This window comes from Hemitrygon akajei, chromosome 23 (genome assembly GCF_048418815.1).
Source record: "Hemitrygon akajei chromosome 23, sHemAka1.3, whole genome shotgun sequence".
NCBI lineage: Eukaryota > Metazoa > Chordata > Chondrichthyes > Myliobatiformes > Dasyatidae > Hemitrygon > Hemitrygon akajei.
In genome coordinates this window covers 66103496-66127187 of record NC_133146.1, presented here as the reverse complement: position 1 = coordinate 66127187, position 23692 = coordinate 66103496, and the positions used below count along the sequence as shown (strand labels likewise).

Here is a 23692-nt window from a genome sequence, read left to right as displayed (position 1 = left end):
GCTATGTTATACTTCTCTTTTATTTTTATACTGTCCTTTACTTCCCTCGTCAGCCACGGCTGCCCCTTACTCCCTTTTAGGATCTTTCTTCCTCTTTGGAATGAACCGATCCTGCACCTTCTGCATTATTCCCAGAAATACCTGCCATTGTTGTTCCACTGTCTTCCCTGCTAGGGTATTGTTCCATTGAACTTTGGCCAGCTCCTCCCTCATAGCTCCATAGTTCCCTTTGTTCAACTGTAATACTGACACATCCAATTTTCCCTTCTCCTTCTCAAATTGTAGGTTAAAACATATCATATTATGGTCACTACCTCCTAATGGCTCCTTTACCTCGAGGTCCCTGATCAAATCCAGTTCATTGCACAACACTAAATCTAGAATTGCCTTCTCCTTGGTAGGCTCCAGTACAAGCTGTTCTAAGAATCCATCTCGGAGGCACTCCACAAACTCCCTTTCTTGGGGTCCAGTACCATTCTGATTCTCCCAGTCTACCTGCATGTTGAAATACCCCATGACAACCTTTGCAGCATGCCAATTTTAACTCTTCATTCAACTTACACCCTACATCCAGACTACTGTTTGGGGGCCTGTAGATAACTCCCATTAGTGTCTTTCTACCCTTAGAATTTCTCAGTTCTATCCATACTGACTCTACATCCCCTGATTCTCTGTCCCCCCTCGCAAGGGACTGAATATCATTCCCCACCAACAGAGCCACCCCACCCCCTCTGCCCGTCTGTTTGTCCTTTCGATAAGACATATATCCTTGAATATTCATTTCCCAGGCCCTGTCTGCTTGAAGCCATGTCTCTGTTATTCCCACAACATCGTACTTGCCAATTTCCAACTGAGCCTCAAGCTCATCTACTTTATTCCTTATACTTCGTGCATTCGTATATAATACTTTTAATTTGTTACTCCCCTCACCTTTCATATCAATTCCTATTTCACTTGGCCATACTGTATGATCTCTTCTTGAGCTTTCTGCTCCATTGATTCTGTTGTCCTTTAACTTTTCTTCTTTTCACTTTCCCTTTAACTCCTTCTTTATATTTCCAGTTTATCCCCTCCCCCCCACTACTTACGGTAGTTTAAACGCATCCGTGTTGCAGTGGCAAACCTGCCTGCCAGAATGCTGGTCCCCCGCCTATTAAGGTGCAACCCATCCCTTTTGTACAATTTATCCTTACCCCAAAACATACCCCAGTGGTCCAAGAATGTAAATCCTTGCTTCCTGCACCAGGTCCTCAGCCACACATTCAGATCCATTACACACATTCAGATCCATTATCTCCCTGTTCCTGCCCTCTCCAGCACGAGGAACTGGAAGCAAACCGGAAATAACCACCCTGGAAGTCCTGCTTTTCAGTCTTCTTCCGAGTTCTCTGAAGTCCCGCTGCAGAATGTCCTTCCTCTTCTTCCCGATGTCATTTGTGCCGACATGCACTACCACTTCCGGCTGTTCACCTTCACCCTTGAGGATTCCCTGCAATCGGTCCGTGATGTCCTGGATCCTAGCACCAGGGAGGCAACACACTATCCTTAAATCTCGCCTGTTGCCGCAGAAACCCCTTTCCGTACCTCTTACAATGGAGTCCCCTACTACCACGGCTCTTCCTGATGTCTGACTCCTCGGCTCTGCTTCTGCACCAATTTTCGACTCGCAGACCTATCCGCGTCTCAGACTGTCAGTATCTTTTGTCCTGACAGCTTCCAAGAAGGTGAACCTGTTTATGAGAGGTACATCCCCGGGGTCTCCTGTACTTCAAGCATCTTTTCCTTCCTCATCGTCGCCCCTCTTTCTGTCTTCCAATATCCTCGGTGCAACAACCTCACTGTAGGTCCTGTCCAGAAAACTCTCGTTTTCGCGGATGAACCTGAGGTCATCTAGTTCTTTCTTCAGTGCTGCAACATGCTCCTTCAGAAGCTGAATCTGGACACATTTTCCACAGCTGTAGCAGCCGGGGGCACCATCAGTGTCCCTGACCTCCCACATCATGCACGTAGCACACTGAATCAGCTTAGCGGTCATGCCTTCACCCTCTCCAGTTGTGGTGTAGTCTCCTCCCTCAGCCTCCTCGCCGAAGACTCTTGAGCCAAAGATTAGCACTTTTCACACCAGGCACTTCCCTCGACCAGGCTGCTTCCCAACGGCCTGTGTAGAATAGTGAGGGTCAATGGTATATCGATCAATAGTGAAGATCTGAATTCTATAACTTGGCGATTTCAAGGGCAGTTGTATTCTGTGATCACAGATCTCTGTTGTGCAACAGCTTGTAGTGTGATTCATTTTATTTATTTTTTCCTTAACTGTACTCTGTATACCAGTGTGTACACTCTCTATTTTGCTGTGATTTTTATTTAACTGGTGCCTTGTCTGTTACAGTTCTTTTCCAAAACTTCCCTAGCATTATTTAGGTGTAGAACTGACACCGTGATGAAGTAGTTTAAGGTATTAGAAATATATTGAGAGTAAATCTTTGCCTAAACTACGTTATTGAAATCTGCCACATTGGACATCTGTTAAAACTTTTCTAGTGAGTATATAGTATGTTTAAAAAAAGTGCACAACAAAGCATCTTTTGACTACTCATCTTGTCTCTGTTTCCCTTTTTCAAACTGGTTCTAGTTTAAAGCTGGCTACAGAACAGTTTGACCAAAACAAGACTTAAATACAGCTGCTTATTCAATTTAACTGAATCTATATTGAGTGAAACATTTTAAAAAGATACAGTGGGGTGCCATGGTAGCATAGCAGTTAGCCCGATGCTGTTGCGGCTCAGGGAGTCGGAATTCAGTTTCAGTGTCCTCTCTAAAGAGTTTGTATGTCTCCCTCATGAGCATAAGGGTTTCAGTGCTCCAGTTTCCTCCCACAGTCCAAAGGTTTTTTATATATACAAAGTTTTTGTATATTGTCCTGTGATTAGGCAAGGGTTAAATCAGTGGGTTACTGGGCAGTGCACCTTGCTGTTCCACACTGTTTCTCTAAATAAGGTAAAATAAATAAGAATTGCAGATTATTTACATATGTAATGGGTGCTTTTATTTTCAGAAAGTGTGAAACAGACCTTGTTTTAGTTTTACTTGTGATGCCTCTGACTGTTATCTGCATTGGTAGTTTTTTCTTGCACTTGTACAGAACACACATACCATCAGCTTGGAAAGAAATTTGCAGCATTTTCACATGGTGTATATTTGACTATTTTTCAACTGACTTCTCCAGGGTATTACTTGTAGGCTCAGATGTCCATCACTATCATGACAGCATCTTCTTTGATTTGTATTTATTTTGTCCTCCTAGACATGATGGTGCTCAGGAATGAGAATCATGTTTAATATCACTGGCTAGGTTGTGAAATTTGTTATGCGGGAGCAGCACAATGCAATACATATTTAAAACCTTGTGCTAAAAACTACTTACGATCAAGATAGCACCAGCAAACAATGATTCCTTGTGTAACATTTTTCAGATAGCAAATCTTGTAAATTATTTCACTTTTTCTACACCACCTGCTTTTAAAAAAAATATATTGTTTGTATCATGGAAATGGTTCTTGCCTGTGATGTGTAGTTTGGATCTCAATCAAAAGATTCAGCACTATGCTATGTCTGGAGAGCTGCCTCCAGATCAGTGCACGAACCCAAAAAAGACAGAACACTCACGAACGACTCCATCTCTAAGCGGCGAGGAAGATTGATGCATCAAGTTGAAGGCATTCATTCCCGATCAGTGAGTGCTCCTGATGGAGGCTGCAGGGACGATGGTGTTTGGACCTGGTCAGTGAGTGCTCCCAAGAGAGGCCGCCAATATTTGTATCCAGTTATAGATCGCTCCTGAAGGAAGCCACCATTTAGACCAGGTGTGAGTTCTGACTCACAGAAGGACCGTTCAATGTTCTGACATTTAAGTACTTGGACTGTACTTTGTATTGGTCTCCTTCGGTTTTTTGGCATTTCTTGTGGCTGATTGGTGGATGGGTGATCTGTAAGTTCTGTGGGGGGGGGGGGGTGAGTTTTGATTCTACTATCATTGTTCTTTTTTGCAAGTGAGGTGGTTAGGGATTGTTTCCTTGCAGTTTTTTTTTCTGCAGGAGAGGGAGTCAGGGATTGTATTATTGCTGGGTTTTTCTTCTGCTGAGAAGGAAATTGGGGCTTGTATTGTTGCTGTTTTTTCTGCAGGGTAGGGGTTGGGGGATTCTGGAGTCTAAGTTTTTCTTTTACTTGTGTTTTTCATGGCTATCTGGAGAAGACAAATATTGGAGTTGTATTGTACATGTATATTTTGACAATAAAATGAACATGAGCTGCAGTAAGAATTATTTTTGTGTGTATATGTGTGTGTATATATATAAATAAAAATGGGGTGCACGCATGTGCACATGCGCACACACGTACACTGGATAGTGCTGATAGGTTAGATAGATAGATAGATAGATAGATACTTTATTCATCCCCATGGGGAAATTCAACATTTTTTCCAATGTCCCATACACTTGTTGTAGCAAAAACTCATTACATACAGTACTTAACTCAGTAATAATATGATATGCATCTAAATCACTAACTCAAAAAGCATTAATAATAGCTTTAAAAAAAAAGCGTGGTTATTCAATTCTTTATGAAATTTTTTTAAATGACAGAAGTTCATTCTAATGAACACTACAAACTTCTCAAGTGGCTGCCATTGCGATAAACATTCAATCAGCCAATGAGAGTACTTTATATGGACTCTGAGCCATTTGTAACCGTTCATGTATTAGTTCACACTCTGCCTCCCTTGCATGTGTAAATGTTCTTGCTCGTTCACCAATTTATTCCATTGTTTTCAACTATGATGTCTGAAAAATGGCTTGCAACTTCCAGTGAGGGTAGTACATCTAAGATGTCTAGAAAAAGCATTAGCACAGATGTGAAACTGCAAGTAATACAGCGTTTGGTAGCTGGTGAGCATCAGATTGAAGTTGGCGCCTCTCTGAAGTTTGCAATGTTGATTGATAATGACCCTGACTGGGAGTAAATCAATAAGGCAAAGAGAGGTGTTCTCGACATGATTTCTTGCTAGTAAGAACTGCTTCAGGGGAGGAAACTTGAGGCTCTCAAATCTTGAAACCTATTTGAAGAAGCCAGAGTTAGAGAAAGACCCACCACCTGGTCTCTCATCGAAGATGTAACCAGCAGCTGCTTCCCTCCACTGCTGCTGCTCCACTGATGTACGGGTTAGGCCTACTTGCATGTTTGTTACTCCTCGAATTACTGTGTATATGTAAAACAATATATATCTCGGGTTTGATTTGTTTTTAAATCAGGCACACATGTCCATTTATGTAATGCTAAGATGACTCCGCATAGGGCTGATTTACTTAGCACACCCCCTCTGAGGAACATCATCATTAAGCGGGGTCTGAGTATAATAATGTATATGTAATTCAAAAGAATGGAGAATTTGCATTAGATTTATCTGGAATTTTGAACTTGATTGTTTGAATGAAGACATTCCTTTAGGTTTATCTTTGCTGGTTACTGTTGAGTTGCATTTTTTTTTGAAGATGAGAATAAGATATTGCTCAGTTAATTTGTACACAGGATATAGGTGAGACTGCACTTGGAGTATCATGTTGTATGGTTTTGGTTGCCTTATTATGGGAAAGACCTCATTAATCTGGAAAGAAATCTGAGGATGCTGTCAGAACTTGAGGACCTGAGTTAAATGGAGAGGTTGCGTAGGCTAGGACTTTTTCCTTGAAATGAAGGCATTGAGGGTTATCCTTATAAACGTGTATAAAATAGTGAAAGTGTAGATAGACTGAATATGCAGAAGAGGAGAGCTAAAAACTAGAGAGCATAGATTTTAGGTGGGGGGGGGGGGAGATTTAAAAGGGAATCACGGGAAACCTTATGCAGGGAGTTGTGTTGTTCGGAATGTCCAGAGAAAGAAAGTAATTGAATTGGGCAAAATAATATTTAAAAACATTTGCATAGGAGAGAGAAGAATAAAGGTCAAATGTGGGCAAATGGGACTAGCTTGATGAGCACCAGGTTTGGTATGCGTAAGCTAGACAGAAGGGCCTGATTCCATGCTGTATTACTCTCTGAATACAACAAAGGTTTATGACAACGTTGCCTGGAATTGAGGGCCTGAATTATGGGGAGAGGTTTGGAAACCCAGGACTTTATTCCTTGAAAAGTAGAAGACTGAGAGGTGACTTAGAGATGTATTTGGGTTTGACGTGGGCATATGGGCATCCCAGTTGGCATGGAAAGATTGGGCAAAACAATCTGTTTCACTGGTGTATTCTGACTCTTAAGCTTTTTTTGCTCAATAAAGTAAGATTTTGAAAATCAAAAAGAAACTGGAAATCTGAAGCACAAACAGAATGCTGGAAATGCTTGATTAAAAACATAAGTATCATGAACAAAGCAGATGAGCTTAGACCATAGATCAGTACTTGGATCTATGATGTTCTGGCCATTACAGAAACTTAGATGGCTCAGGTAGGAATGGTTACTTAGAGTGTCAGGCTTTAGATGTTTCAGAAAGGACAGGGAGGGAGGCAAAAGAGGTGGGGGTGTGGCACTGCTGATCAGAGATAGTGTCATGGCTGCAGAAAAGGAGGAAGTCATGGAGGGATTGTCTTCTGAGTCTCTGGGTAGAAGGTAGGAACAGCAAGGGGTCAATAACTCTACTGGGTGTTTTTTATAGACCACCCAGTAGTAACAGGGTCATTGAGGTGCAGATAGGGAGACAGCTTCTGGAAAGATGCAATAATAACAGGGTTGTTCTGGTGGGAGATTTTAACTTCCCCAGTATTGATTGACATCTCCCTAGATTGAGGGGTTTAGTTGGGCTGAAGTTTGTTAGGTGTGTTCAGGAAAGTTTCCTGACACACTATTGTTACGTACCCCGTAACTGGGTCACTTACCAGCAAAGATAGAGAGGTCCGTTGAAGTCTGATGGTACTATTTTTAAAAGTTTTTATTTATAAAGGGGCACAAAAGTAAGGTTAATACAAACATTCAGATAATATACGTCGTCAATACTCAATCTAAAGCGCGGGTATAGTAATAATCATCAATAAGAAGTAGCTCTATCGTTTTGTCTAGGGGTAAAAATATTGTCCGATGGAAATATAAAAGTCTCTCAAGTTCATGCAGGCTTTAGCCTTTTGGGGACCGCTGGGTTTCACTTGTTGGAGAGAGAGAGTGAGAGAGAGATTTTGTGAGAAAAGAAACTTGCCCAGTCTTTTAGGACGCAAAACCGTTGAATCGGGAACGTTGGTTCCCCGTTGTTAGTTTGAAGTCCTTTTCGGTGTTATCAGCCACCCGCTCCCCAGGCCAGGGGAAACGGAATGCACGTGGCTTCCGAATAGCTTCCCGTTATCACGGGAGCGATGGTGTCTCCTTCTGGTGCGTCGCTAGGGGACTGCCCCCTGCAGCCCCTCTTTTATCTTGACTTGCAGGGTTGTAGATGTCAATCAGGGTGGGGTGATGCAATCTCCAGCCCACATTGCCCGAGGGTGTGCACGTAGCCCAGTCCCCAATCCACAAAGGTGTCTCCAAGAAACAATGGCCAATGTCACGTTATTTTGCATCTCTGGGGGGGGATGAGGCATCCAGCACGTCGCTCTCCCATTTCCTGAGTCTACTGACCCCCCCCCCTCCACTAGGGCTCTTGTGATTCTCACAAAGGAGGGGGCTGTGGTCATGACACTATGTAGATAAGCCTACAAGAGGAGAGGCTGTGCTTGATCTGGTATTGGGAAATGAACCTGGTCAGGTGTCAGATCTCTCAGTTGGAGAGCATTTTGGAGATAATGATTACAATTCTATCTTCTTTGCCATAGCATTAGAGAGGGATAGGACCAGACAAGTTAGGAAAGCATTTAATTGGAGTAAGGGGACATATGAAGCTATCAGGCAGGAACTTGGAAGCATGAAGTGGAAAAAGATGTTCTCATAGAAAACCTGCAGCACATTACAGGCCATTCAGCCCACAAAGTTGTGCTGAACATGTCCCTACCTTAGAACTTACAAGGCTTACCCATAGCCTTTTTTTCTAAGCTCCATGCACCTATCCAAAAGTCTCTTAAAAGACCCTACCGTGTCTACCTCCACCACCGTTGCTGGCAGCCCATTCCACACACTCACCACTCTCTGAGTAAAAAAAACTTACCCCTGACATCTCCTCTGTACCTACTCCCCAGCACCTTAAAACTGTGTCCTTTTGTGGCAACCATTTCAGCCCTGGGGAAAAAGCCTCTGACTATCCACACTATTAATGCCTCTCATCATCTTATACACCCCTATCAGATCTCCTCTCACCCTCCGTTGCTCCAAGGAGAAAAAGCCGAGTTCAGTCAACCTGTTCTCATAAGGCATGCTCCCCAATCTAGGCAACATCCTTGTAAATCTCCTCTGCACCCTTTCCATGGCTTCCTCGTCCTTCCTGTAGTGAGGCAACCAGAACTGAGCACAGTACTCCAAGTGGGGTCTTACCAGGATCCTAAATAGCTGCAATATTACCTCTTGGTTCCTAAATTCAATTCCACGATTGATGAAGGTTAATACGCCGTACGCCGCCTTAACCACAGAGTCAACCTGCGCAGCTGCTTTGAGTGTCCTATGGACTCTGACCCCAAGACCCTCTGATCCTCCAGACTACCAAGAGTGTTGTTATTAATATTCCTATAACAGATGTTCTCAGGGAAATTTACGGCAGGAACATGGCAAATGTTCAGGAGATATTTTCGTGGTGTTCTGCATAGATACGCTCCATTGAGACAGGGAAAGGATGGTAAGGCACAGGAACCATGGTGTCCAAAGGCTTTTGAAAATCTAGTCACAAAGAAAAGAAAAGCTTATGAAAGATTCAAAAAAAATCTAGGTAATGATAGCGATCTAGAAAATTATAAGGCTAGAAGGATGGAGCTTGAGAATGAAATTAGGAGAGCCGGAAGGGGCCATGAGAAGGCCTTGGTGAGCAGGATTGAGGAAAGCCCCAAGGCATTCTACAAGCATGTGAAGAGCAAGAGGATAAGACGTGAGAGAATAGGACCAATCAAGTGTGACAGTGGAAAAGTGTGTATGGAACCAGAGGAGGTAGCAGAGGTGCTTAATGAATACTTTGCTTCAGTATTCACTATGGAAGAGGATCTTGACGATTGTAGGGATGACTTAGAGCAGAATGAAATGCTATGTAGACATTATGAAAGAGGATGTGCTAGAGCTAACATGAGGAAATCTGCAGATGCTGGAAATTCAAGCAACACACGCAAAATGCTGGTGGAACGCAGCAGGCCAGGCAGCATCTATAGGGAGAAGCACTGTCGATGTTTTGGGCGGAGTCCCTTCGTCAGGATTAACTGAAAGGAAAAATAGTTAAGAGATTTGAAAGTGGGAGGGGGAGGGGAAAATGCGAATTGATAGGAGGAGACTGGAGGGGTGGGGTGAAGCTGAGAGCCGGAAAGGTGATTGGCAAAAGGGATACAGAGTTGGAGAAGTGAAAGGATCATGGGATGGGAGGCCTAGGGAGAAAGAAAGAGGGAGGGGAGCACCAGAGGGAGATGGAGAACAGGCAGAGTGATGGGCAGAAAGAGAGGAATAAAAAGGAGGGGGGAAAAAAAACTAAATATATCAGGGATGGGGTAAGAAGGGGAGGAGGGGCATTAACGGAAGTTAGAGAAATCAGTGTTCATGTCATCAGGTTGGAGGCTACCCAGCCAGTTTATAAGGTGGTGTTCTTCCAACCTGAGTGTGGCTTCATCTTGACAGTAGAGGAGGCCATGGATAGACATGTGCTAGAGCTTTTGGAAAGTATCATTGGATAAGTTACCGGGACTGGATGAGATCTACCTCAGGCTACTGTGGAAGGCGAGGGAGGAGATTGCTGAGACCTTGGCAATGATCTTTGCATGATTGCATGGGACAAGAGAGGTTCTGGAGGATTGGAGGGTTGAAGAGGTTGTTCCCTTATTCAAGAAAAGGGGTAGAGATACCCTAGGAAATTACAGACCAGTGAGTCTTACTTCATTGGCTGGTAAGTTGATGGAAAAGATCCTGAGAGGCAGGATTTATGAACATATGGAGAGGCATAATATGATTAGGAATAGTCAGCATAGCTTTGTCAAAGGCAGATCGTGCCTTACGAGCCTGATTGAATTTTTTGAGGATATGACTAAACACATTGATGAAGGTGGAGCAGTAGAGCTAGTGTATATGTATTTCAGCAAGGCTTTTGTAAGTTACCCCATGCAAGGTTTATTGAGAAAGTAAGGAGGCATGAGATCCAAGGGGACCTTGCCTTGTGGATCCAGAATTGGCTTGCCCACAGAAGGCAAAGAGTGGTTGTAGATGGGTCATATTCTGCATAGAGGTTGGTGAACAGTGATGTGCCTCAGGAATCTGTTCTGGGACCCTTTCTCTTTGTGATTTTTATAAATGACCTGGATGAGGAAGTGGAGAGATGGGTTAGTAAATTTGCTGATGACACTAAGGTTGGGTGTGTTGTGGATAGTGTAGAGGGCTGTCAGAGGTTACAGTGGTACATTGATAGGATGTAAAACTGGGTTGAGAAGTGGTGGATGGAGTTCAACCCAGATAAGTGTGAGGTGGTTCATTTTGGTAGGTCAAATATGATGGCAGAATATAGTATTAATGGTAAGACTCTTGGCAGTGTGGAGGATCAGAGGGTTCTGGGGTTCCATATCCATAGGGCACTCAAAGCTGCTGTGCAGGTTGACTGTGTGGTTCAGAAGGCGTATGGTGCATTGGCTTTCATCGACTGTGGGATTGAGTTCAGGAGCTGAGGGGTAATGTTTGCAGCTGTATAGAACCCCAGTTATACCCCACTTGAGTACTGTGCTCAGTTCTGGTCACCTCACTACAGGAAGGATGTGGAAACTATAGAAAGGGTGCAGAGGAGATTTATGAGGATGTTGCCTGGGTTGGGGAGGATGCCTTACGGGAATAGGTTGAGTGAACTTGGCAGAGGATGAGAGGTGACCTGATAGAGGTGTATAAGATAATGAGAGGTATTGATCCTGTGGATAGTCAGAGGTTTTTTTCCCAGGGTAGAAATGGCTAACACGAGAGGGCACAGTTTTAAAGTGCTTGGAAGTAGGTACAGAGGGAATGTCAGGGGTAAGTGTTTTTTTTTTTACGTAGTGAGTGGTGAGTGCGTGGAATGGGCTGCCAGCGACTGTGGTGGAGGCAGATACGATAGGGTCTTTGAAGAGACTCCTCGATAGGTACATGGCGCTTAGAAAAATAGAGGGCCCTGGGTAATCATAGGTAATTTCTGAAGTAAGTACATGTTTAGCACAACAGGTCTGGAGAAAAAAAGCTGAAGAGTAGATTTAAGATATGGGGGAGGGACAATTGCCATACCACACTGAGATGCAGTTGGTGAGTATGCTCTCAATTGTACAGCGGTAAAAGTCCGTCAGTATCCTGGGACAGAGGTGAGCTTGCTTGATGCTCCACAGGAAATAAAGGCGCTGTTGCGCCTTTTTGATCAGGATGGAGGAGTTCAGGGACCAGGTGAGATCATCAGAAATGTGGACACCAAGGAATTTGAAGCTTGATAACACGCTCCACTACAGCTCTGTTGATGTAGATGAGGACATGAGTGTGGCTCCTAGCATGCGTGAAGTCCACAATAATCTCCTTGGTTTTCTGGGTGATAAGGGCCAGGTTGTTATTGGCATACCATGCGGCCAGGTGCTGGACCTCGTCCCTGTAGGCCATCTTGTTATCCCCTCTGATCAGGCCAGCCACCGTGGTGTCGTCTGCAAACTTAATTATGGAATTAGAACCTTGTACAGGAACGCAGTCCTGTAGTAAAGATTAGTAAAGATTAGATTAGATAGTAAAGATAAGATGTTGGGTCCAGGGAACCTGAAATCATTGAAAAAGATCCAGAGTGTGTGATTTGTCACGGATGTAGGTAGGAAGGGACTAAACTCGGGAGATGAAAGAGTTGAGGTATACAAATATCAGTTCAGTGGGGCAGGAACAAGTTGAAATAATCAGTCTACCTGGATAAGCGAGTTTGTGGATCTTGGGTAGGAAGTAGAAACAGAAGTTGGAGAGTGCGGGACCTATGAGGTTTGTGGCAGTGGATGGGAGATCCCTAATGTCAATAAGGTTGGTGATGGTGTGGGGCAAAATGGCCTGGCATTTCTTAGTGTTTGTGAATGGATATAGCTGAATGAGACAGCATTTCTCTGGGCTTAAGATGCAAAATCATACACACGGATTCAAAATAATGAGAAAGAACATAGTCACATAAGAAAACAAACTCTTAGTCCAAGTCCCTGAGCAACAAGTCCTGAAAACTGATGGTTCTCAGCAGTCCAGCATTTACTTCCACCGATCCACCACTGGAGGACAGCACTGGCAGAAGCCACCCCTCCCTACCGAGCCTGGACACCACGATACAACGCAAGCCTGAGGATAAGCCCAGTCCTAGCTACAACATGGCCTCATTATCTGTCTTTCCACCAAACAAGGGAAGCAGGCCTGCAGCAATCAATGTCCAACAGGGTCTTGCGATATCAAAAGAAATATCCAAGACAGTCACTCATGGTTTCACTGCATGCAGTCTTCGTGCCAGCTGGAAGGCACCAACTCCAGTGCCTCCAAGTAGCAGGTAGCAGCATGTGGTCTGCACTCAGGTCAACTCTTCTGAACCCAATCCGATTTCTTCTATAGGCTGATGGCCTGGCTTGGGCCACTGTTTGCCTCAGGTCTGTAGCATTGTATTTAAGAATTGATGGGATAAAATTTTCAAAATGTATATGTACTTAAGTTTTTATTTCTAATTTGTGCATTTAACTGGTAAAGTTTTTTTTTAAATGGTCAAACAGTTCTGTTTGTGGTTCCTGGTTAATCTTAGTTGCATTTTTTTTTTAAGAATTAAGACCTAGAAGCTTCTTCAGCCACTACAGTGGAAATTCTTGTCATTGGATGGTTTGAGCCGCCTTTCAAAGATGGTTGCTAGATATTGAGTGCATAACTTTGCACAGGTATTCTGCATACGTTATTGAAGCCTGATTCATATGACAGTTGACCATTGAGAGCATACTCACCAATTGCATCTCAGTTTGGTATGGCAGTTGTCCTGTATCAGACTGCAAAGCACTCCAGCAGGTGGTGAAAACTGCCCAGTGGATTATCGGCACCCAATTGCCCACCATTGAGAACTTCTACCATAAACGCTGCCTGGTCAGGGTGAAAAGTATTATCAAGGATGCATCTCACCCTAACCATGGACTTTTTATTCTCCTCCCATCCGGTAGGTGCTACAGGAGCCTCCGCTCCCGCCCCAGCAGGCTCAGGAAGAGCTTATTCCCTGAGGCTGTGACCTTGCTGAACCTCACATCACAGCACTAAGCAGGATTACACCCATACTGGACTGTCTCAGTACTTTTATATTTGTAGGCTGTAACACTTACTTTTTATTCGCAGTTATTTTGTAAATAATACTATTCTTTTGCACTTCTGGTTAGATGCTAATTGCATTTCATTGGCTTTGTATCTGTACTTGGCACAATGGCAATAAAGTTGAATCTAATCTAATTTCAATTTACTGAAATCAAATACAGTGGTTCTAGAAAGTTTGTGAACCCTGTAGAATTTTCTCTATTTCTGCATAAATATGACCTAAAGTGTGATCACATCTGAAACTAGATAATGAGAACCCAATTAAATAAATAACACAGAAAATTTATACTTATTTATTTATCGAGGAAAAATGATCCAATATTAAATATATTAGTTGGAAAAAGTATGTGAACCTTTGTTTCAGTAACTGGTTTGACCCCCTTGTACAGCAATAACTTCAACGAAACATTTTTGGTAACTGTTCATTGGTCTTGTACATCAGCTTGGAGGAGTTTTACGCAATTCCTCCTTTAAAAAAACTACTTCAACTCTGGGATGTTGATGGGCTTCCTTGTATGAACAGTTTGCTTTGGATCCTTCCACAACATTTCTATAGGATTAAGGTCAGTACTTTGACTCGGCCATTCCAAAATACAAATATTTTCCTTTTTAAACCATTCTGTTGTTGATTTACTCTTGACTTTCAAATCATTGTCTTGTTGCATTATCCAACTCTGTCAAGCTTCAGGTGACGGACCACTATCCTGATATCCTCCTGTAAAATGTCTTGTTCCTTTAACGATTGCAAGCTGTCCATGCCTTGAGGCAGCAAAGCAGCCCCAAATCATAATTATCCATCCACCATGTTTAACAGTTGGGATGTTGGTGTGCAGTGCCCCTTTTCCTCCAAACATAGCAATGTGTATTTCTGCCGGAAAGTTCAACTTTTGTCTCACCTGTCCATAGAATATTGTCCCAGAGCAGTGGTTTCCTCCATGGTGTCCTTCCATGAACACCATTCTTGTTCAGTGTGTGGGCACATGAATAGAGACTTTAGCAAGTTCCAGAGATTTCTGCAGGCCTTTTGCTTTTACCCTTGGGTTCTTTTTCACCTCCTTCAGCATTGCTCTTGGTGTGATCTTTGCAGGATGTCCACTCCGGGGGGAGAGTAGCAACAGTACTGAGTTTCCTCCATTTGTAGACAATTTCTCTTGCTTTGGACTGACAGTCAGTCAGGTCTTTAGAAATGCATTTGTAGCCTTTCCAGCTTCATGCGTCTCTACAATTCTTCTAAGATCCTCTGAAAGTTGTTTTGAATGAGGCATGGTGGATAAAAACAGATTTTTCTTGAGAGTCGTGTGTGGGTGTGCATGTGCAGTATGGCACCTCTACAACTCTCACCTCCAATCTAATTTCGTTGATTGGAACACCTGAATTTAAATAGCTTCTGTAGAAGTTGTTACCCCAGAGGTTCACAGACATTTTCCAACAAATACTTGTAATATTAGATAATTTTTCTCAGTAAATAAATGAACAAGTATAATGTTTTTTGTGTTATTTATTTAATTGGGTTCTCTTTATCTAGTTTTTGGACTTGTGTGAAGATCTAATCACATTTTAAGTCATATTTGTGTAGGAATAGTGAAAATTCTACAGGGTTCTCAGATTTTCGACTGCCACTGTATGTAAGGACAGAACACAGTTTTGTATTGCATGGTGTGGCTCTTGGCTCCAGTGAGAAATGATGAAACCATACCAGGTCTACTGTTGACCATCTTTTGAATGTAATGATATTGATTTGAAGTTGCTGTTGGGTAATAATCCTGCAATCCAATATAAGACCATAGACCTTAAGACATAGGCACAGAATTAGGCCATCTGGTCCCTTGAGTCTGCTCCACCATTCAATCATGGCTGATTTTTTTTTCTATGTCCTCCTCGACCTCATTTCCCAGCCTTCTCCCCGTAACCTTTGATGCCATGTCCAAGTCAAGAAGCTATCAATCTCTACCTTAAATACACCCAACAACCTGGCCACCACAGCTGCACGTGATAAAAAATTCACCACCCTTTGGCTAAAGGAATTTCTCTGCATCTCTGTTTTGAAAGGGTTCCCCTCTACCCTGAGGCTGTGCCCTCTTGTCCTAGACTCTCCCACCATGGGAAACATCCTTTCCACATCCACTCTGTCTAGGTCTCTCAAAAGGTTTCAGTGAGATCCCCCCCCCCCCCCACCATCCTTCTAAATTCCAGCGAGTACAGACCCAGAGCTATCAAATGTTCCTTGTGTGATAACCCTTTCATTCCTGGAAGCATCCTTGTGAACCCCCTCTGGACCGTCTTCAATGCCAGCACATCTTTTCTAAGATGAGGGGCCCAAAACTGTTCACAATACTCAAGGTGAGGCCTCATCAGTACCTTATAAAACCTCAGCATCACTTCCTTGCTCTTGTATTCTGGACCTCTTGAAATGAATGCTGATGTGGCATTTGCCTTCCTCACCACCAACTCAACCTGCAAATTAACCTTCAGAGTGTTCTGCACAAGGTCTCCCAAGTCCCTCTGCATTTCAGTTTCCTGGATTTTCTCACCATTTAGAAAATAGTCGGCAAATTAATTCTTCTACCAAGTGCCTGACCATGAATTCTCCAACATTGTATTTCATTTGCTACTTACTTGCCCATTCTCCAAATCTGTCTAAGTCCTTCTGCATCCTACCTGTTTCCTTAACACTACCTGCCCCTCCACCAATCTTAATATCATATGCAAACTTGGCAACAAAGCGATCTATTCCATAATCTAAATCATTTATGTACAACATTAAAAGAAGTCCCAAAACTGACCCTGTGGAACACCACTAGTCACTGACAGCCAACCAGAAAAAATCCTTTTATTCCCACTTGCTGCCTCCTACCAATCAGCCAATGCTCTAACCATGTTGGTAAATTTCCTGTAATACCATGGGCTCTTAACTTGGAAAGCAGCTTCATGTGCAGCACTTGTCAAAGGCCTTTTGAAAGTCCAACTATACAACATCGACTGCATCCTCTTTATCTATTCTACGTGTAATCTCCTCCAAGAATTCCAACAGATTTGTCAGGCAAGATTTTCTCCGAAGGAAACCATGCTGGCTTTGTACCATCTTGTCCTGTGTCACCAAATACTTCATCACCTCATCCTTAACAATTGACTAATATCCTCCCAACCACTGATGTCAGGCTAACTGATCCATAATTTCCTTTATGCTGCCTTCCTCCTTTCTTAAAGAGTGGAGTGACATTTGCAATTTTCCAGTCCTCTGGCATCTGCTCTGCACAGGTATAAAATGTAAATAGTTTACATCAGTGCAAAGTCAGAAAACCTTTACATTGATGTAAATAGCTTGTGTAAGTAGATTGTCTCCACCACCTCCTGGCAGCTTCTTCCTGATTCACCATCTTCCTTGTAGAAAAGCTTAGACCTCAGATCTGTATTTAAATTTCTCTCCTATTAACATAAATTCATACCCTCTATTTCTAGACACCCCTACACTGTATTAGCCACTCCTAATGTTATAAATGTCTAAGGTAATTCCTCTGCTTCCTACATTCTAGTATGAGTCGACCCAGCCTACTCAATCTCTCTTTAATGTCATATCCACAGTTACAGATACCAGTGAGTGAGTATCACTTGTGGTTTGATTTTACCATATTTAAAGCAGGCCAGTATCACTGTAAGATTATCTTTTGTTAGGGGTTAGATAGATTTCCATTTGTGGAAGAAAGTTGATGATGAGAGGCATTGATCGTGTGGATAGTCAGGCTTTTTCCCAGAGCTGAGGTGGCTAACATGAGAGGGCACAGTTTTAAGGTGCTTGGAAGTAGGTACAGAGGAGATGTCAGGGGTAAGTTTTTTTACGCAGAGAGTGGTGAGTGCATGGAATGGGCTGGTGAAGGTGGATACAATAGGGTCTTTTAAGAGACTCTTGGATAGGTACAGGGAGTTTAGAAAAATAGAGGGCTATGGGTAACCCTAGGTTATTTCTAAGGTAAGGACATGTTTGGCACAGCTTTGTGGGCTGAAGGGCCTGTATTGTGCTGTAGGTTTTCTATGTTTCTATGTTATTGGACTGAATGGGCAATATTAATAGAATGAGTTTTTTTTAGTTGCACTCTTCAAGACACATCTGATGATAGCCTGTCAGCAATTGCTTTCACAAGTCAGTAGTTAAAGACTGCTTATTAGTGTTGCGTAAATAGAGATCTAGGTTGATTAGCTGAGTCAGTATACCTGGACTTCTGTATAGCATGAGTCACATCCATGTCTTCTCAATTTCTTGCCCTATGGATCACCAAGCTGATTTGCAAAGACAAAGGGTACAAACTCCGAAGTTTGATTGCAAGCCAGTGTAAATGGAACAAAGGTTCAAAAATTAATTTATTATCCAAGTGTACACCTCTGAAATTCTCCTTCTCCAGATAGCCATGAAGCCAAGAAAGAAAAGAGCAGCAGCATGATCATCAAACTCCAAATCCCCCTCTCCCCAAACAAAAATAACAAAATCAGGCACATCGACCCCTCAAATCCCTATCCCCCCCACACACAAAAAATGAGAAAGATCGTGCGAAAAGACACAATATGAGAAAACTCTTAAGACTGGGGGGGGGGGGGGGGGGGGGGAGAGTCCATCGGCCAAGTCCATATCCAAAATGCAGAAAACCTGGCTAACATTCCTCAGGCATAGTGGCAGCCTCTCCCCTCTGGCAGCAGAGTGATCCTACCAGCAATCAAAAGGTAGTCTCCTGTCTCCAGCAGCAGAGTGATCAAAAAGCATCTCCTCCTCTCCATCTTAGAGACGATTTGCAAAATCCGATCTCCACAAACTTTCCATTAAAGTGTGGCATTACAAGCATTGTCTGTTAATCCAGCTCTATTGTCCAGTGAAACAGCTTACTGTCTCTGGAACACTGAGCTAAACTATGAACCAGAAGTAATCTGACGCCACATCACTTGTGGACACTAGAATCTGCTTGAAAGCAAGATGGGAGCAAAGTGGGGACAGAGTCTACAGTTGATATGCACCATCATTGAGTACATTTGTATACATTTGTGTACATTGAGTATATTGAAAATTGCTGCTATTGAGTTTGTACCATATAGCCTACTGTATAATATGGGACTATTTTATGTTGTAGTAATACATTATTCAGCATGTGCTGTTGGGCGTGTATTGATCTGTATATGTGTGTTCAGTTTAGTTTCAATTAGTAAAGAACCCTGTTAACGTATCTCCCATCTCCGGCGATTTTATTAATGATATTGATGTGTAAATGGCCTCATACAAAACAAAATGGCGACAAGGAGTGATACACGCATCAAGCCAGAGTATGCTCATGATGCTAGCAAAAAAAGAAAGGTCATGTGATTCACAAAGAAAACAAGGGACCGGGGCTACTAAATTCACATAACAAGGATGGCGTTAATTGGAACCAATACACCATTTGATAGTGGCGTTGAAGACTGGGCGACATATCGAAAGAATACAGTTATATTGTGATGCTAACAGTGTTAATGAAGAAAAGAAAGTCAGCATCTTACTTAGTGTAATGGGCACGAAAACATATAGCCTGCTAGAGAGCTTGTTAACCCCTGAAAAGCCAGCTGACAAAATGTTCAAGCAAATAGTAGACCCCCTCCAACAGTATTTAAACCCCAAGCTGCTGGTCATTGCTGAAAGATTCAAATTCCATAAATGAAATCAGAGCAAAAATGAAAACATTTTTGAATATTGTGCTGAATTACGCATATTTTCAGAACATTGGAAGGAGTAATAAGAGATGGGATCAACAAGTATTTAGATAGACAGGGACTTATTAGGGAGAGTCAACATGGCTTTGTGTGTGGTAGGTCATGTTTAACAAATCTATTAGAGTTTTTCGAGGAGGTTACCAGGAAAGTGGATGAAGGGAAGGCAGTGGATGTTGACTACTTGGACTTCAGTAAGGCCTTTGACAAGATCCTGCATGGGAGGTTAGTTAGGATGATTTAGTTGCTAGGTATACATGGTGAGGTAGTAAATTGGATTAGACATTGGCTCAATGGGAGAAGTTAGAGAGTGGTAGTGGAGGATTGCTTCTCTGAGTGGAGGCCTGTGACTGGTGGTGTGCCACAGGGATCAGTGCTGGGGTCCATTGTTATTTAACATCTATATCAATGATCTGGATGATAATATGGTAAATTGGATCAGCAAATTTGCTGATGATACTGTTGGGCTTGAAATTCTGCCCTGTGTTCGTTTAGGAAGAGAGACAACCAACACCGGAATATTACAAAACTTGGGTTTATTGCAGAATTTGTAACTGGCACAGCGAATCCACGGAGTCGCTGGAGAAGGCGCGTTCCGACTTCCCCTTACAATCTGCTCTTATTTATACCCCTTTTCCCCCCAGCACAACCCCCCCGCTACATATTAGGTAATATCGGGCACTTGTGTCCATCTTATTGGCCCGATGCCATACACTCACGAGTTACCTGTTTGTTTTGTTTACTGAATCGCGTGACACTAGTAGTTTCGGTGTAGCGGAATCCCCAGTTTCGCTTCCCCCCCTCCCTCGCATTCCGGTCTCCTAATATTACGTGAGCCACTCCTGACCTGTAATGGCAGTCTCGAATTAACCCTAACATTAACCCTAACAATACAAAGATTGGAGATGTAATGGACAGTGAGGAAGGTTTTCAAAGCTTGCAGAGGGATTTGGACAAGCTGAAAAAATGGGCTGAAAAATGGCAGATGGAGTTTAATGCAGACAATTGTGAGGTATTGCACTTTGGAAGGAAACACCAAGGTAGAACATACAAGGTAAATGGTAAGGCACTGAGGAGTGCAGTAGAACAGAGGGATCTGGGAATACAGATATATAATTCCCTACAAGTGGCGTCAAAGGTAGATAGGGTAGTAAAGAGAGCTTTTGGTACATAAGCCTTTATAAATAAAAGTATTGAGTATAAGAGTTGGAATGTTATGGTGAGGTTGTGTAAGGCATTGGTGAGGCCGAATTGGGAGTATTGTGTGCAGTTTTGGTCACCGAATTGCAGGAAGGATATTAATAAGGTTGAAAGAGTGCAAAGAAGGTTTACAAAGATGTTGCTGGGACTTGAGAAACTGAGTGTCACGTACCCCGTGACCAGGTTACCGAACCAGCAGAAATGGAATACACATTGGAGTTTGGTATTACTGTAACTAATAGTGTTTATAAGTAAAGTAAGTAATACAGTACTAGAAAATGCAAATGTATATAAAACAGGTTAGCAATGATATATACAGTAGTGTGGAAACAGGAATCAAAACCAAGCTCTTTAAAAGTCTAGGGGTAAATGAATAGTCTTATGATGATGCAGAGTTCAGTTCAGTTTAGTTTAGGTCAAGGTAGTTGCTGGTGTAACATTGGGGGGGGGGGGGAAGAGAGAGAGAAAAAAATAAATATATCTATATGCATGCAGTTGCTGTCAAACCTTCTGTTGCCCTCCTGTCCTGTTATGGTCACCCACTGTGACCCCGTACCAGGCACGACCATTCTTCAGTGGTAAGCCTGTCACCCAGCCAAGGGTGGACACACACAGAAGCCTCCACCGGTCTGCCTTCCCACACTGTGAGCCTCTGATTGATTCCCCCCCCCCCCCCCCCCCCGATTCGATCCTCCAAACCCCCACCTTCACGTGGGTGCACAATGCTCTTTCAGTGTCCCATGGCGTGTCTGCTTGTGTCTTCGCAGACCTTTTTATCTCCCCTTGTTGGGTACCGGCCGTCCATCAGCTGTCCATCACCTGGTCCTGCCTTGCTGTCTCAGCAAGAATCCATACAAGCAGGCAAAGAAATTGTCCTTGAAGCAAGGTAAACAATTAGCGAAGAAGTTATAATACTAAATCATTCCCTCTCCCCCTCCCCCTCCCCCGCAGCAGGATGCCTCCCCCCTCTTCTTCTCTCTCTCTCTCGTTATAACAGCATAGTTCACTGGGGGGGGGGGGGGGTCAACTCTGGACCCCATCTCCACTTGGTTTACTCATCACATGAGTTACAGAGAAAGGTTGAATAGGTTAGGACTTTATTCCCTGGAGTGTAGAAGAATGAGGGGAGATTTGATAGAGGTATATAAAATTATGATGGTTATAGATAGAGTGAATGCAAGCAGGCTTTTTCCACTGAGGCTAGGGGAGAGAAAAACCAGAGGACATGGGTTAAGGGTGAAGGGGGAAAAGTTTAAAGGGAACATTAGGGGGGCTTCTTCACACAGAGAGTGGTGGGAGTGTGGAATGAGCTGCCAGATGAAGTGGTAATTGCGGGTGCACTTTTAACATTTAAGAAAAACTTGGACAGGTACATGGATGAGAGGTGGATGAGAGGTGTGTGCAGGACAGTGGGACTAGGCAGAAAAATGGTTCAGCACAGCCAAGAAGGGCCAAAAGGCCTGTTTCTGTGCTGTAATGATCTATGGTTCTATTGTCAATTTGGAGCTGGTCTGTCAGACGCATTGAGGGACAGGTTAGTGTGTGGCATACACTGTGAAACCACACAGAAGAAGCTCCTGTGTGAAAAAGACCTTACATTCTAGAAAGCGCTAAACATCTCAATATCATTAGAAATAGCCCCACGAGGAGCTTTCGAGATGCAACAAAAATCTCTGGAATATGCCACAAATAAAATGTCACTGAGCAGAAATGAAGGAAAGAAATATTACCGTTGTGGGAACAGGTCACATGACCCTGAGGACTGTTGGTTTAAAGACATGCAGGAACTGTGGCAAACGGCCATGCTGGCAGAGTATGCAAAGCTAGTAAACAGCAGGAAAAGGGCAAAATACAGAGAAACAAGAAACCCCAGGAAGGAAAATACAACAAGGTACACAAAATGAGAGAAGGCAGTTTTGAAGAAAGCAGTTCTGATGAAAACGACTCAGATGAAAGTGAATTGTCTTGTCTGCAACTTCACAGCGTGAAAGAGATAGATGATCGAAGAATAAAAAGTGGCAGGCGTGAGACTGAAAATGGAATTGGATGCAGGCTCAACTTTAACAGGGGTCTCTGTACACGACTACAAACGACTGCTTTCTTACATACCTCTGAAATGAACTAAACTACTGCTAAAGACTTAACACAGGACAGAAAGTGCATCCCAAAGGTAAAATTAAAGTGACAGTGTGGGGACAAAACACAGCAGCTGAACCTCTATGTACTGGAAAATGGAGGACCACTGTTGTTGGGGCGTGAATGGCTCAGGAAAATCCAGTTGGATTGGCACACTATCAAGGCACTAGATATATCAACAAAGGAGGGCAGCTGGGCGGGGAAGATGTCCGCAGCTCTTCTCTCACCCGTTGTCTGCTATTACAACAACAACAAGGAGGAGCTAGACTGCATCGACAAGGAGACAGATATTGCCAATAAGCAGGATGATGAAGACTACCTGGAAGTAAAAGAGCAGAAGTACCAGGAGAAATTGATACCTCTCAAAAGACAGCTACAGCAGCAGCAGCATCAGCCAGACAAACCCAAATTCCCCGGGGAGAAGAAAGTCATCGCAACAAAGCTTGGAACAGTAAAGTTGTTCAGTGTATGAAATGGATATGAATTCATCAACAGGAATGATACAAAGGAAGATGTGTTTGTCCATCAGACTGCTATAAAAAAAAGAATAACCCATGGAAGTACCTCCACAGTGATGAAGGTGGTGAAACTGTGGAATTTGACATAGTGGAAGGTGAAAAGGGTGTAGAAGCAGCAAATGTAACTGGTTTCAGAGGAGTTCCAGTCCAAGGAAGCCGATATGTCACTGACAGAAATCGTTATTGTTGCTGCAACCCTCGCCACCAAGGTCCACCACGTAATTACCAACAGAACATTGAAGGTGGAGAGAAAGGAGATGGAGCAGAGTCAGCAACAGTTGGAGAAAACCAAGGTTATCAAAATATGCACCATCGTCCTCCTTACAGAAGACAGTGTTACCCACCTTACTTTGTTCGTCGTCGCTGTGGTCGCTGCCCACAATATAGCAACCACACTCAGGGAGAAATTACTGAGGGTGGTGAAATAAATGAAAACCAGGTTGCTGGGGAAGAAGGTAAACTTATTAGAGGACAAAATCAATTCCATTCAAACAGAACAGCTTTCGCACAAGGTAAATCTTGAACCAATTTTTTCCACCATTGGGAATCATACACTTAATCCTTTGCAGGAAAGTTTCTTTTGCACGAACATATTTTGAATCCTCAGCCAATGTGTCTTGTTTTTCACAAAGAAGTTGGGAAACAGCATCAAAACAGAGGCGAATTCTGGC

The 23692-nt window shown here is 43.0% G+C and overlaps 1 protein-coding gene and 1 pseudogene across 2 annotated transcripts in view; both read left to right on the top strand.

The window, feature by feature from the left end:
- The window catches only part of cacul1 (CDK2 associated cullin domain 1), a 200462-nt gene that overhangs the window by 49688 nt on the left and 127082 nt on the right, over window positions 1-23692 (top strand). The gene's annotated exons all lie outside the window — the stretch shown is intronic.
- On the top strand, window positions 22709-23544 carry LOC140715269 (Y-box-binding protein 1-like; annotated as a pseudogene).